A 9,872-nucleotide genomic window follows, 5' to 3' on the forward strand; every position below is an offset into this window, starting at 1 on the left:
AAACCAGCAATGGAAACAGTGTGTTACAGCCCATCAGACCTCTGAAAGTCTCCCACTTTGAAGATGTAAGAATGAAAGAGACACATCTGAATTAAAACCTAGACAAGCATTTGCTATGCAGGCAAGTTCAGATGACCTTTTTAAATGACAAGAATATTTCACTTCTGATTCTGACCTCAGAAACAGATTTCAAGCTGAGTTCCAGTAAAGAGGCTATAAATTATAGTAATAAAATACAATAGAGCCAACAATTATTGAGAACTTGGGTGCCTGGCACTGAGCTAAGTGTATAACATGCATGGTATCATTTAATCCCTTAAACCTTCCTAATAGGTTGGTATTATTTTTAATGTCATTTTACAGAAGTGGAAGGAGGCATTCCTCTGCTTCTGTAGTGAAGTGAAGTGACACATTCTCCCCAAGATAACAGAATTAGTTTTACAGCCAGATTCAAACGCAGATCCATATGGGTCCAAAGTCTTTGTTCTTCAAACACTAGACCACTCTGCTTCAAAACGAAGACCAGAAACCAACACAGAGACTGTGGGTCACTTCTCAGTACCTACTGTATGTTGGGTACTCTATCAAGAAAAATATTCATAATAGTAAGGATACTCTAGTGTCAGCAAGGCCTGTCTAGGACATGTTGGAACTCAACTCATGAGAGAGTCTGATTAACTTCTCTGAGGTAAGAGTTGTTCTAGGAGGCAGGATCCAATTCTGATTGTTTAATAAGGACTAAATTTATCCAGAGACAAAGCATAAATCAGAAAGGTGAAATGGGAAATGTTCTGTACAAGAAATGACAGCTGCTGCTTGAAGGGAGAAAACAGAGGAGTTGTGTATAATCTCCTGTGGGTTTTCAAAGAAACACTGGGCTAAAAGTATGCTTGGAATAGATCAGATGGAGAAAAGCATCTTGGATCTTGGAAACCACTAAACAATCGTGGGCTGGAGGAGTGTGGGCTGGTAGGCTTGCTTGCAGCACCAATACATTGAAATATTTATGTTATTTAATAGGAGACTGTTATTCTTTCACTTTTTATAAGAGAAATACGATTGACCTTTGGGAAGTCTGATGACAGGAAAAACAAGTATAAACTGATGGTTGGCCTTATCAAGTTTAAATATTTGAAAAGGTATAATTCATGTAAATGTTTAGCCTTTTTTTAATTGTGCAAGGGCAAAACCTGCCTAGGTTGGTATTTACTTTTCTAATTAGAAAAGCTTGAGTGATGTGAACAATTAAGATAATACAATACCTTTACAAGATAATTAATCTTTTCTTTGGGATTCATCCTACCACATCCCAAGCTGATGTTATTTACCTCCCAGTTAAGGATATGTTCGAATGTAATTGGAGCCATTTGCTTTGACTATCAGAGAAGAAAAGATCATGCAATTTGCATCTCATATATCTAGAAATTAAAACTGAAGGACTGACCACTTGACACCACAGAAGTTCCTGAAATGAAGCCTGCTGAGCTCAATTCGTTGTGGTGGCTAAATGAATCCTCTATTCAATTTGAATGCATGATGAAACTCCTATTAGAACATTGCACTGTAATAATAGACAACATAATGAAACTGCCAAAGACAAAATGCAAATACCTCTCTACTGACCCTTCAGAACTATACTCTGTACTTAGAAAGAAGCAATACCATTGCCAGACAAGTAGCATTCCCCTTTATTCTACCTCCTCTCTACCCATCAGGGAATGCTGAGACATTCTTTTGGATACCCATTCCTTTAGAATCAAACACTTGAAATTCAGCAGCAATGGTAGGTTGCAGAATTTGGAATGGTATATAGATTCAACTAGCAAGAGTATTTGAAAATAACTACTACTATCTCCTATCACTCTCACTTTATAACAGAAATGTATTTTTAGTATTAAAAATTTGGAAGGATATTATCCTAGGGTAACAATTTCATAGAGTAATTCAGCTTCATCAAACAAAACTGATGCTTTTAGTTTTGGGGGTTTGCTTCTGATCTGTGAAAACTTGATTAGGCATCAGCACTGATCTTTGGAAATTACTAATCTACATACACTGGCTTTTTAAAATAATTAACCTCTCAATCCATTATAATTTGGCCTCTAATCCTTTTAGGATGTATGACTAGTAATGTCTTCAGTTGCTGACTCAGTGGTCTCTCGTCTCCTTAATCTAACTGGAGCTCTCATCAGCGTTTGTTATAGGTTGTCACTTCTTCCATCTTGAAAAACCTCTCTTTTTAATTTCAAGTACCCCACACACAAGAGTATGTTTCCTCTCTGGTGTCATTTTTTCTAATTCCCCTCTGTAGCGTCCTCTTCCTTTATTGTGGAAAGGCTTTTGTGTTTTCAGGGTTTTGTCTTAATTCTCCCTTCCTTTCTTACCATGCACACTCATCCTGGATAATCTTTCATATTCCCATGGCTTTAATCACAAATCTTGACACCTAGGCCACACCTCACTTCTGAGTATTATATCTGTATCTCCAACCATTAGATATGTCTACTTGAATGCCACAAAAGCACTTCAAACTTATCAAGTCCCCAAATGAACTCATCATTTCTCCCTATCCTTTTGAGATCCCCAACTCTGTAAGTAGAATTACTGTCTCCCATTGTCCAAGTCACAAACCTAGATATCGTCTGACTCAATTACCAAGGCCCATTATTTCTGCCTCTTAAAGTCAGGCCACCATCACCTTGAACTTGGATTCCTTCTATAGCTGGCTAAATAGTGTTCCCCACCACCACGTTCATCCAGCCGTTCTCGGCACCGTAACCAGAGCATGTTTTTAAAGCACACGTGATTATTCCACTTACTGCCGATGCTCCAATGGCGCCCCCATTATCCTCCGGATAAGGTCCAGACTCCTTGACCGGGCTTATAAAACCCTGTGCCACTCAGGAGCTGTTCCTTGCTTATAGCTCCAGCTGACTCATCGTTCTACAGTCTCTTTTATCCCTCCTTCTACCTGCATTCAACATTAGAGAAGGTTCAGCTTGTTTCATATACATATGTGATTCTAATCAATGCAATGTTTTTTATTTCTCTTTACTGAAATACTTGCAGAGACCAAGGATATCTATTTTACAAAATTATAATGATGCAATGAAATATAGCAGTCAGGAGCATGGGCTTTAAAAATCACAAACCTGGGTTTTAATCCTGACTTTTCTAAATTATATCCATGTTATCAATCATATTAGTCGACTACTTCAAGCCTTCATTTCCTCATATGTAAAATGGGGATAATATTACTACTACCTGTGTTTCTAGAGTTGCTATTTGGATAACATGAGGTAATGCTAGTTAAGTGTTTAATAAAATTGGTCCCCTAGTGTTGTTGTAGTTTTTGTTTTTGTGTGTAAAGCATTTAAACTACTTATTCTAATATTCTCTATAATTTTTATTTAACCTCATCTCTCCTCACATATTAAAGTAAACCTTTTCTACTATTACCTATCCTGGACAATATCAGGCCCCAAATAGACAATATTAGTTCCTTCCTGTTTGGGCTATTTTCCCTTCTGGAACTCATTGTTCTCTTCCTCCAACTTGCTGATTGAAATTCCACTTTTCTCATTTAGGTTAGTTTAGGTTCCTCCTTCTTCGTGAAGCCTTCTCAGATGTCTATTATTCATCTGGATCTTTCCTTTCTCAGAGCTCCTCTGATAACTGATGCTATAGTACACACATTGTCTTAGTTCTTCAATCACTTCACATGCACAAAAAATCAACCTCCTCCACCTCTCTCAGCAGCATCTTGTGCCTGGATGAATACATATTTGAACTGAATTTCTGAGTGGCCTCTACAATGCATCATTCTTTTCCTATCCCCCACCCCCTTTGGCAGGTACTTTCAGCTACTATTTCTAGATCCTTATATTAAATGTTCCTTGTTAATGACGATACTGAAATTTCTTCTTTTTTTAAAGCACACACACAAAAAAAGAAATGGCACTTTTAAGTTTGCTTGTTTTCTTTTACTTACAATTGAAACTCTAACTTCTGCAGTTTACCCCAAAACAAAAATTTCACACTGATTTCTGAATCTTACCCTCTTTGGATGTCTTCTAGGTTTATGATTACTTTGCATTTTCAAAATTTTTAACCTGCCTGGAACAGTTTTACAGGTGTCATTCTTTCTCAGGAAAGGTAGATTTTTATTACCTTACAAGGATGACAAATGCAAGTCCGCAGCATAATATAATTTTATTAAACACATTAAATGCTCAGCATCTCTCCTCTGCACCATTTGCTATGGCAGATAGATACCCTTACTAAGGAAGGGAGGGCTATTGAGGTGATGGAATGTGAATTTTTTTCCTGTACTATTTTCTCTTAAAATTCTAGCTTTAGATAGCAGATCACATCTCCACAGAGGAATGCAGGCCTCCTTTTACATTCTTTCTATACAAGTCAGACACTATAAATTTCTTATTTCTTTCTCTAAACTTCCTCATCCTCTTATTCACCATTAAAAGTTTCTTTTCAGAAAACTGTCTTTTAGGTAGCATTTTGCTTTGCATCAAAACCAGAAATCTAATCATGGTGGGTCTTGAAAACCATGCAAATATTCACTTGAATATAGACGTTTCTCTCTTGCCTTTTGCCAGGACTGTTTATGGTTGGTTTCAAAAAAGATTTGGGGGCTTCCCTGGTGGCGCAGTGGTTGAGAGTCTGCCTGCTAATGCAGGGGACAGGGGTTCGAGCCCTGGTCTGGGAAGATCCCACATGCCGCGGAGTGGCTGGGCCCGTGAGCCACAACTACTGAGCCAGCGCGTCTGGAGCCTGCGCTCCGGAACAGGAGAGGCCGCGATAGTGAGAGGCCCGCGCACCGCGATGAAGAGTGGTCTCCGCTCGCCGCAACTAGAGAAAGCCCTCGCACAGAAACGAAGACCCAACACAGCCATAAAAATAAATAAATAAATACTTAAAAAAAAAAAAAAAAGATTTGGAACTTCTCAGGCTATGGACTAAAAAGCATTTTTCATTTTCCGGCTCCTTCCTTTATGTGGGAGGAAGTGATATCTTTGAAAATAAAAAAGAAGACGTGCCATTTTGGTACAGGTTTTATATTATACACTATGTCCAAAACGACAAGGAGCTGTTTTCAAAGTCAGCTTCCAGGAAGTACCTTGGAGAAGTGTGTGTGTGTGTGTGTGTGTGTGTGTGTGTGTGTGTGTGTGTGTGTCTGCTTCTCATGGAAGCAGAGAACAGGTAGGGCTTTACTTTCTACCCAACAATAAACAAAGCAACGTTAGGTCTGTTAAATTTTACTCTTTGACTGACTCCCTCTTTAAGATGGTCAAAAAGAAGAATTCTGTAGCAAATGGTTTAAAAAGCCCCAAACAGTAAGAATAATTTCAATTGATCAAAACAGCATGGGACATGTTATATGTGACCGAGCATGCTTTTGATACCAGTTCCCTAAAAGGAATTTGCATTTTGAATTTTTCAGACTGAACTACTTAAAATGTGAACTGAGTCCGTTATTCCTGTGGGCATCTCCTCTGTCGTTGGTTTTAGTGATTACTCTGTCACTTCTTCTTTAATGTCTATACTTTAATGAGGACATGCAAGTGTGCCTATGGAATTTTCCTATTAATGTCAGAGTGATTTAAGAATTGACCATAGTGTAAGAGAAAAAAACCTCTCTTCCAGGTGCAGCCTTCTATTTAATTCTGTAGCTGGTGACAGAGCTGAGAGCCACTTGATAGGGAGATACAGCTTCTGCTCCAGGCGTTTCCTCTGGGACCTTTGGGATAGAACTAAGCACAGCTATCTATAAATCAGCTTGTCCATTTCTGGGCCACCCAGCATAATTGGAAGCACTGACTCTAGGCCATTTCACCCTTGGGTAGGAATGATGAAGTCAGGGTTTCTAATAATTGCATCTGGTTACTGTCTCCAGTTTGAAGATGGAGAAAGAAGCAAAAATGAATGAGCATGTCCATCCCATGTGGGGTTATTCAGGGGCAGTTATCATGGAGGAAGGAATCTTTGGTTTGGCTTGAGATTCCTCTTTAATTTCTTTTTTTAAAAAAATAGGTGAAACGTTTAATTTTCACAGTAGGAAATCATACTTAGCATCTTTGTTATAGGATTCCCCTGTACAAACAATGCAACGGACAGAAACCGCATAGGTGATGGTCTTCAGGCCATCAACATGCTCTTACACTTGTCACGAGAAGGGTTAGCCAATCTTATACTGATAAATATCAGGAAGATCTCAGATGAATGATAGAATTCAATACAGATGACTACAATGTTCAAGTATATGTGTTCCATTTGTGTTAAAATAATCTTTAATATTCCAAGTGAAAACAACAAAACAACAATAAAGTTGGGCTTGGGTTTAAACCATTTTAATGTAAGTCTGATCCTTGTATGCAGTAATGATAATAGTATCCTATTGGGAAAGAGTGAATTGTATTTAATCAATAATTGCAGACAAATGACTTGTAAATCAATATGTGAAAAGGCATCAAGCTGCATAGATTATTCATTTTCTGCCATGTTCTTCTCTGGGTTAATGCTCTGAAAATATGATTTATAGTGTGGTTTTAATGAGTAATGTTCTTTTGGATATGATTGTTTCATAGAAATTAAAAAGGTTTAATTCTAGTAGTACCGAACACTTTAAAAATGTTACTATGAAATTACCACAAAACTGAATTTGTTTTAGAGAAATGATGAAGATGCACATGTAAGAAGTTTATAAATATTATGTTACTTTGGAAACAGTTATTAATTTGTTGTACAAAGTGATGCATTTTTTATATGAAAAAAAGCGACGATTTTATTTTTAAAGATGACTTTAAATCTATACTCGTGCTTCTCTTAATAATTGAATGCATCTTTGCCTTTTACTAAAGATTCATGTGGGGAGGGAAAAGCATGACTGTTGCTTCAATTTTTTGAGGCCTTGTGGGAATAAACAAGGCTGGAAAAAAAAAAAGATGACTTTAAAATATACAAAAAGGACAGGTGCTGAGACACAGAAGGAACTTGGTCTAGATGCTGTAACGCTGCACCAGGGACAGAAAATAATAGAGGAACAGTTGTTTGTTCTGCACGTCAGTGGAAATCAGTGTGGAATTTGATGCAATCTGAACCCATAAACCAATTTATAAAATTCTTGGTGTAATGAATTCTCTTGTCCAATCAGGCATAAAGGCTGAGCTTTATACTAATTTTGACATGGTGGTAGAATATAATATCTGTACTTGATAGTACAGATGAAGGAACTGAACTGTGCTTTAACACCAGAGATTAGCAGAAATCTTGTGAAGTTCTCAGCCATTAAATGTGTGTATTTGAATAATTCCTACCACAATCTTAATGTCAGGAAGACCCTAGCTGACATCTGGGTTAAGTTGAGTTTAATTAAAATATGTTAATAATTCACCCTATTAAGAATTACAGACAGAAATATGTTTTCCTTTGAAACATAAGAATGAAATTTTACCTATTTAAGGTATACAAATGAACACTCTAAATAAAGCTTAGTCTATATATAGTCTATATATATAAGAGTACAAGAAGATGATTAATATGGATTTACCATCATTTCAGTTACTAACACCTGGTCTACTTGATAACTCTGGTAATGCATGTAAAAATACTAAGTCTGATCAGTGACCTCAAGGAAAAAACAGACTACAGTTAAAATCCACTTAAATTTCTTTATAATTCTGTAAATCAGTAAACTGATTTTATAATATCATGCCTTTAGGGAATCTTTATTACATTAACTATGACATAATATCTTTTTCCTTAAACCAATTTTTAATGTTTCTAGATGTGTACAGTTATAATTTCATATATTAACACTAACAGGAAGAAGAGGAAGCTATAATTATTGAAATATAAATGAATAATGAAAGATTTTAATTACAGAATAATAAAAAAATGAGTGTCCTTTTAAATCAGGCATAAGATAGAGATGTCTTCAAATTAACTACTGGGTATCCTAGAAAATGCAATAAGATAAGAAAAAATACATATATAAGAAGTAAGAAATTGAAAAAGGAGAGACAAAGGCAGTTGTTACTTGCGGATTATATGATAATCCACATATTGACTCTAAAAGAATTTTCAGAGAAAATATTAGCATTAGAGAGTTCAAGGTTACAAGATCTGAGATATGAATACAAAATCACTAACGTTCCTATATATCAGCAATAACCAATTAGAAAATAAGAGATCCTACTGGTAAAAATATAAAATGTATGAAGAAATATATCTAACAAAATATGTACAAGAACCTTATGTAGCAAATTATAAAGCACTTGCAGAACATAGAAGTAAAACTCTTTAAATCAATAACTAAATTCAAAGTGATTTCAGTCAAAATCACAACTGGGTTTTTCACAACACATAACAAACCAATTGCAAAGTTCATATGAAATAACAGAAGATGGAGTAGATGCAGGTCTCCCTATTTGTTCCATTAAATACAGCTAAAACCTTGCAAATTACATATTTAAACACACACACACACACACACACACACACACACACGAAAACTCTGAAAGAGAGAGAAGGTAAAACAAGCTAGGGACATTGGGACCTGATGAGCCATATTGTAGCATGTTCCTAGAGTTTTCTTTTTGCCTCATATATCTTGGACTGAGTGAAGAAACTTTCAACCTAGAAATGCCAGTGGGTAAAGACAAATTTTAAAAAGAGCCCCACAAAATGTTTACTCTCTCTTGCCAAAGGATTAGGAAAGGGGCATCCTAGTAAAGCAGAAAACTTTTGGACAATATTTGCCCTATTGCAGTGAAACACCCCAGAGAAAACTGTTGCCCTATTCCTACTCCCATAAGTCATGAGAAAAGTAAAAACTAAAGAGACTGTCAAGACTGGCATGTTTGTGGAACAACCAGATAGAACTTTCATCTGTTGCTGATGACAGTCTCATTTAATTTAACCACTTCAGATAGCAATTTGGGAATATTTAGTAAAGCTGAAGATGGGCATACACTTTCACATAGCAATTTTACATTTAAGTGTATCCCTAGTTAATAACTAATACATATACATAAGAAGACAAGTACAAGAATTTTTATTTTAGCACTATTGGTGTGATGGTTAATTTTCATGTGTCAATTTGACTAGACCATGGGGTGACCAGATATTTGGCTAAACATTATTTCAGAGTGTGTCTATGAGGGTGTTTCTGGATGAGATTAGCATTTGAATCAGTAGACTGAGTAAAGCAGATAACTTCCCACAATGTGGGAGGACATCATCCAATCGGTTGAGTGCTTGAATAGAACAAAAAGGTGATAAAAGGGAGAATTCAGGCTCTTTCTCTGCCTGACCACTTGAACTAGGACATTGGTCTTCTCCTGCCCTCATAATGGGACTTATACTCTATGTGTGTGTATACTATACATCTATATCTATATCTGTGTATCTATCTATGAACCTATGTATCTGTCTCCTATTGATTCTGTTTCTCTGGAGAACCCTAACAAAATTGGCTTTTTTTTTTTTTTTTTTTTAATTTATTTATTTAATTAATTAATTTATTTATTTTTGGCTGTGCTGGGTCTTCGGTTCGTGCGAGGGCTTTCTCTAGTTGCGGCAAGTGGGGGCCACTCTTCATCGCGGTGCGGGGACCGCTCTTCATCGCGGTGCGCGGGCCTTTCACTATTGCGGCCCCTCCCGTTGCGGGGCACAGGCTCCAGACGCGCAGGCTCAGCAGCTGTGGCTCACGGGCCCAGCTGCTCCGTGGCATGTGGGATCTTCCCAGACCAGGGCTCGAACCCGTGTCTCCTGCATTAGCAGGCAGATTCTCAACCACTGCGCCACCAGGGAAGCCCAGGCTTTTTTTTTTTTTAAAGGTGGCTATAACAATA

The 9,872-nt window shown here is 37.0% G+C and overlaps 1 non-coding gene across 1 annotated transcript; it reads left to right on the forward strand.

Annotated features, from left to right (window-relative positions):
• The first annotated feature begins 6,828 nt into the window (after positions 1 to 6,828).
• LOC114236400 (U5 spliceosomal RNA) lies at positions 6,829 to 6,948 on the forward strand. Its single transcript, XR_003622369.2, has one exon. It is a non-coding gene; the product is annotated as a U5 spliceosomal RNA (small nuclear RNA).
• The last annotated feature ends 2,924 nt before the right edge of the window (positions 6,949 to 9,872 follow it).

The sequence above is a fragment of the Balaenoptera acutorostrata genome, chromosome 2, assembly GCF_949987535.1.
Source record: "Balaenoptera acutorostrata chromosome 2, mBalAcu1.1, whole genome shotgun sequence".
Lineage (NCBI taxonomy): Eukaryota > Metazoa > Chordata > Mammalia > Artiodactyla > Balaenopteridae > Balaenoptera > Balaenoptera acutorostrata.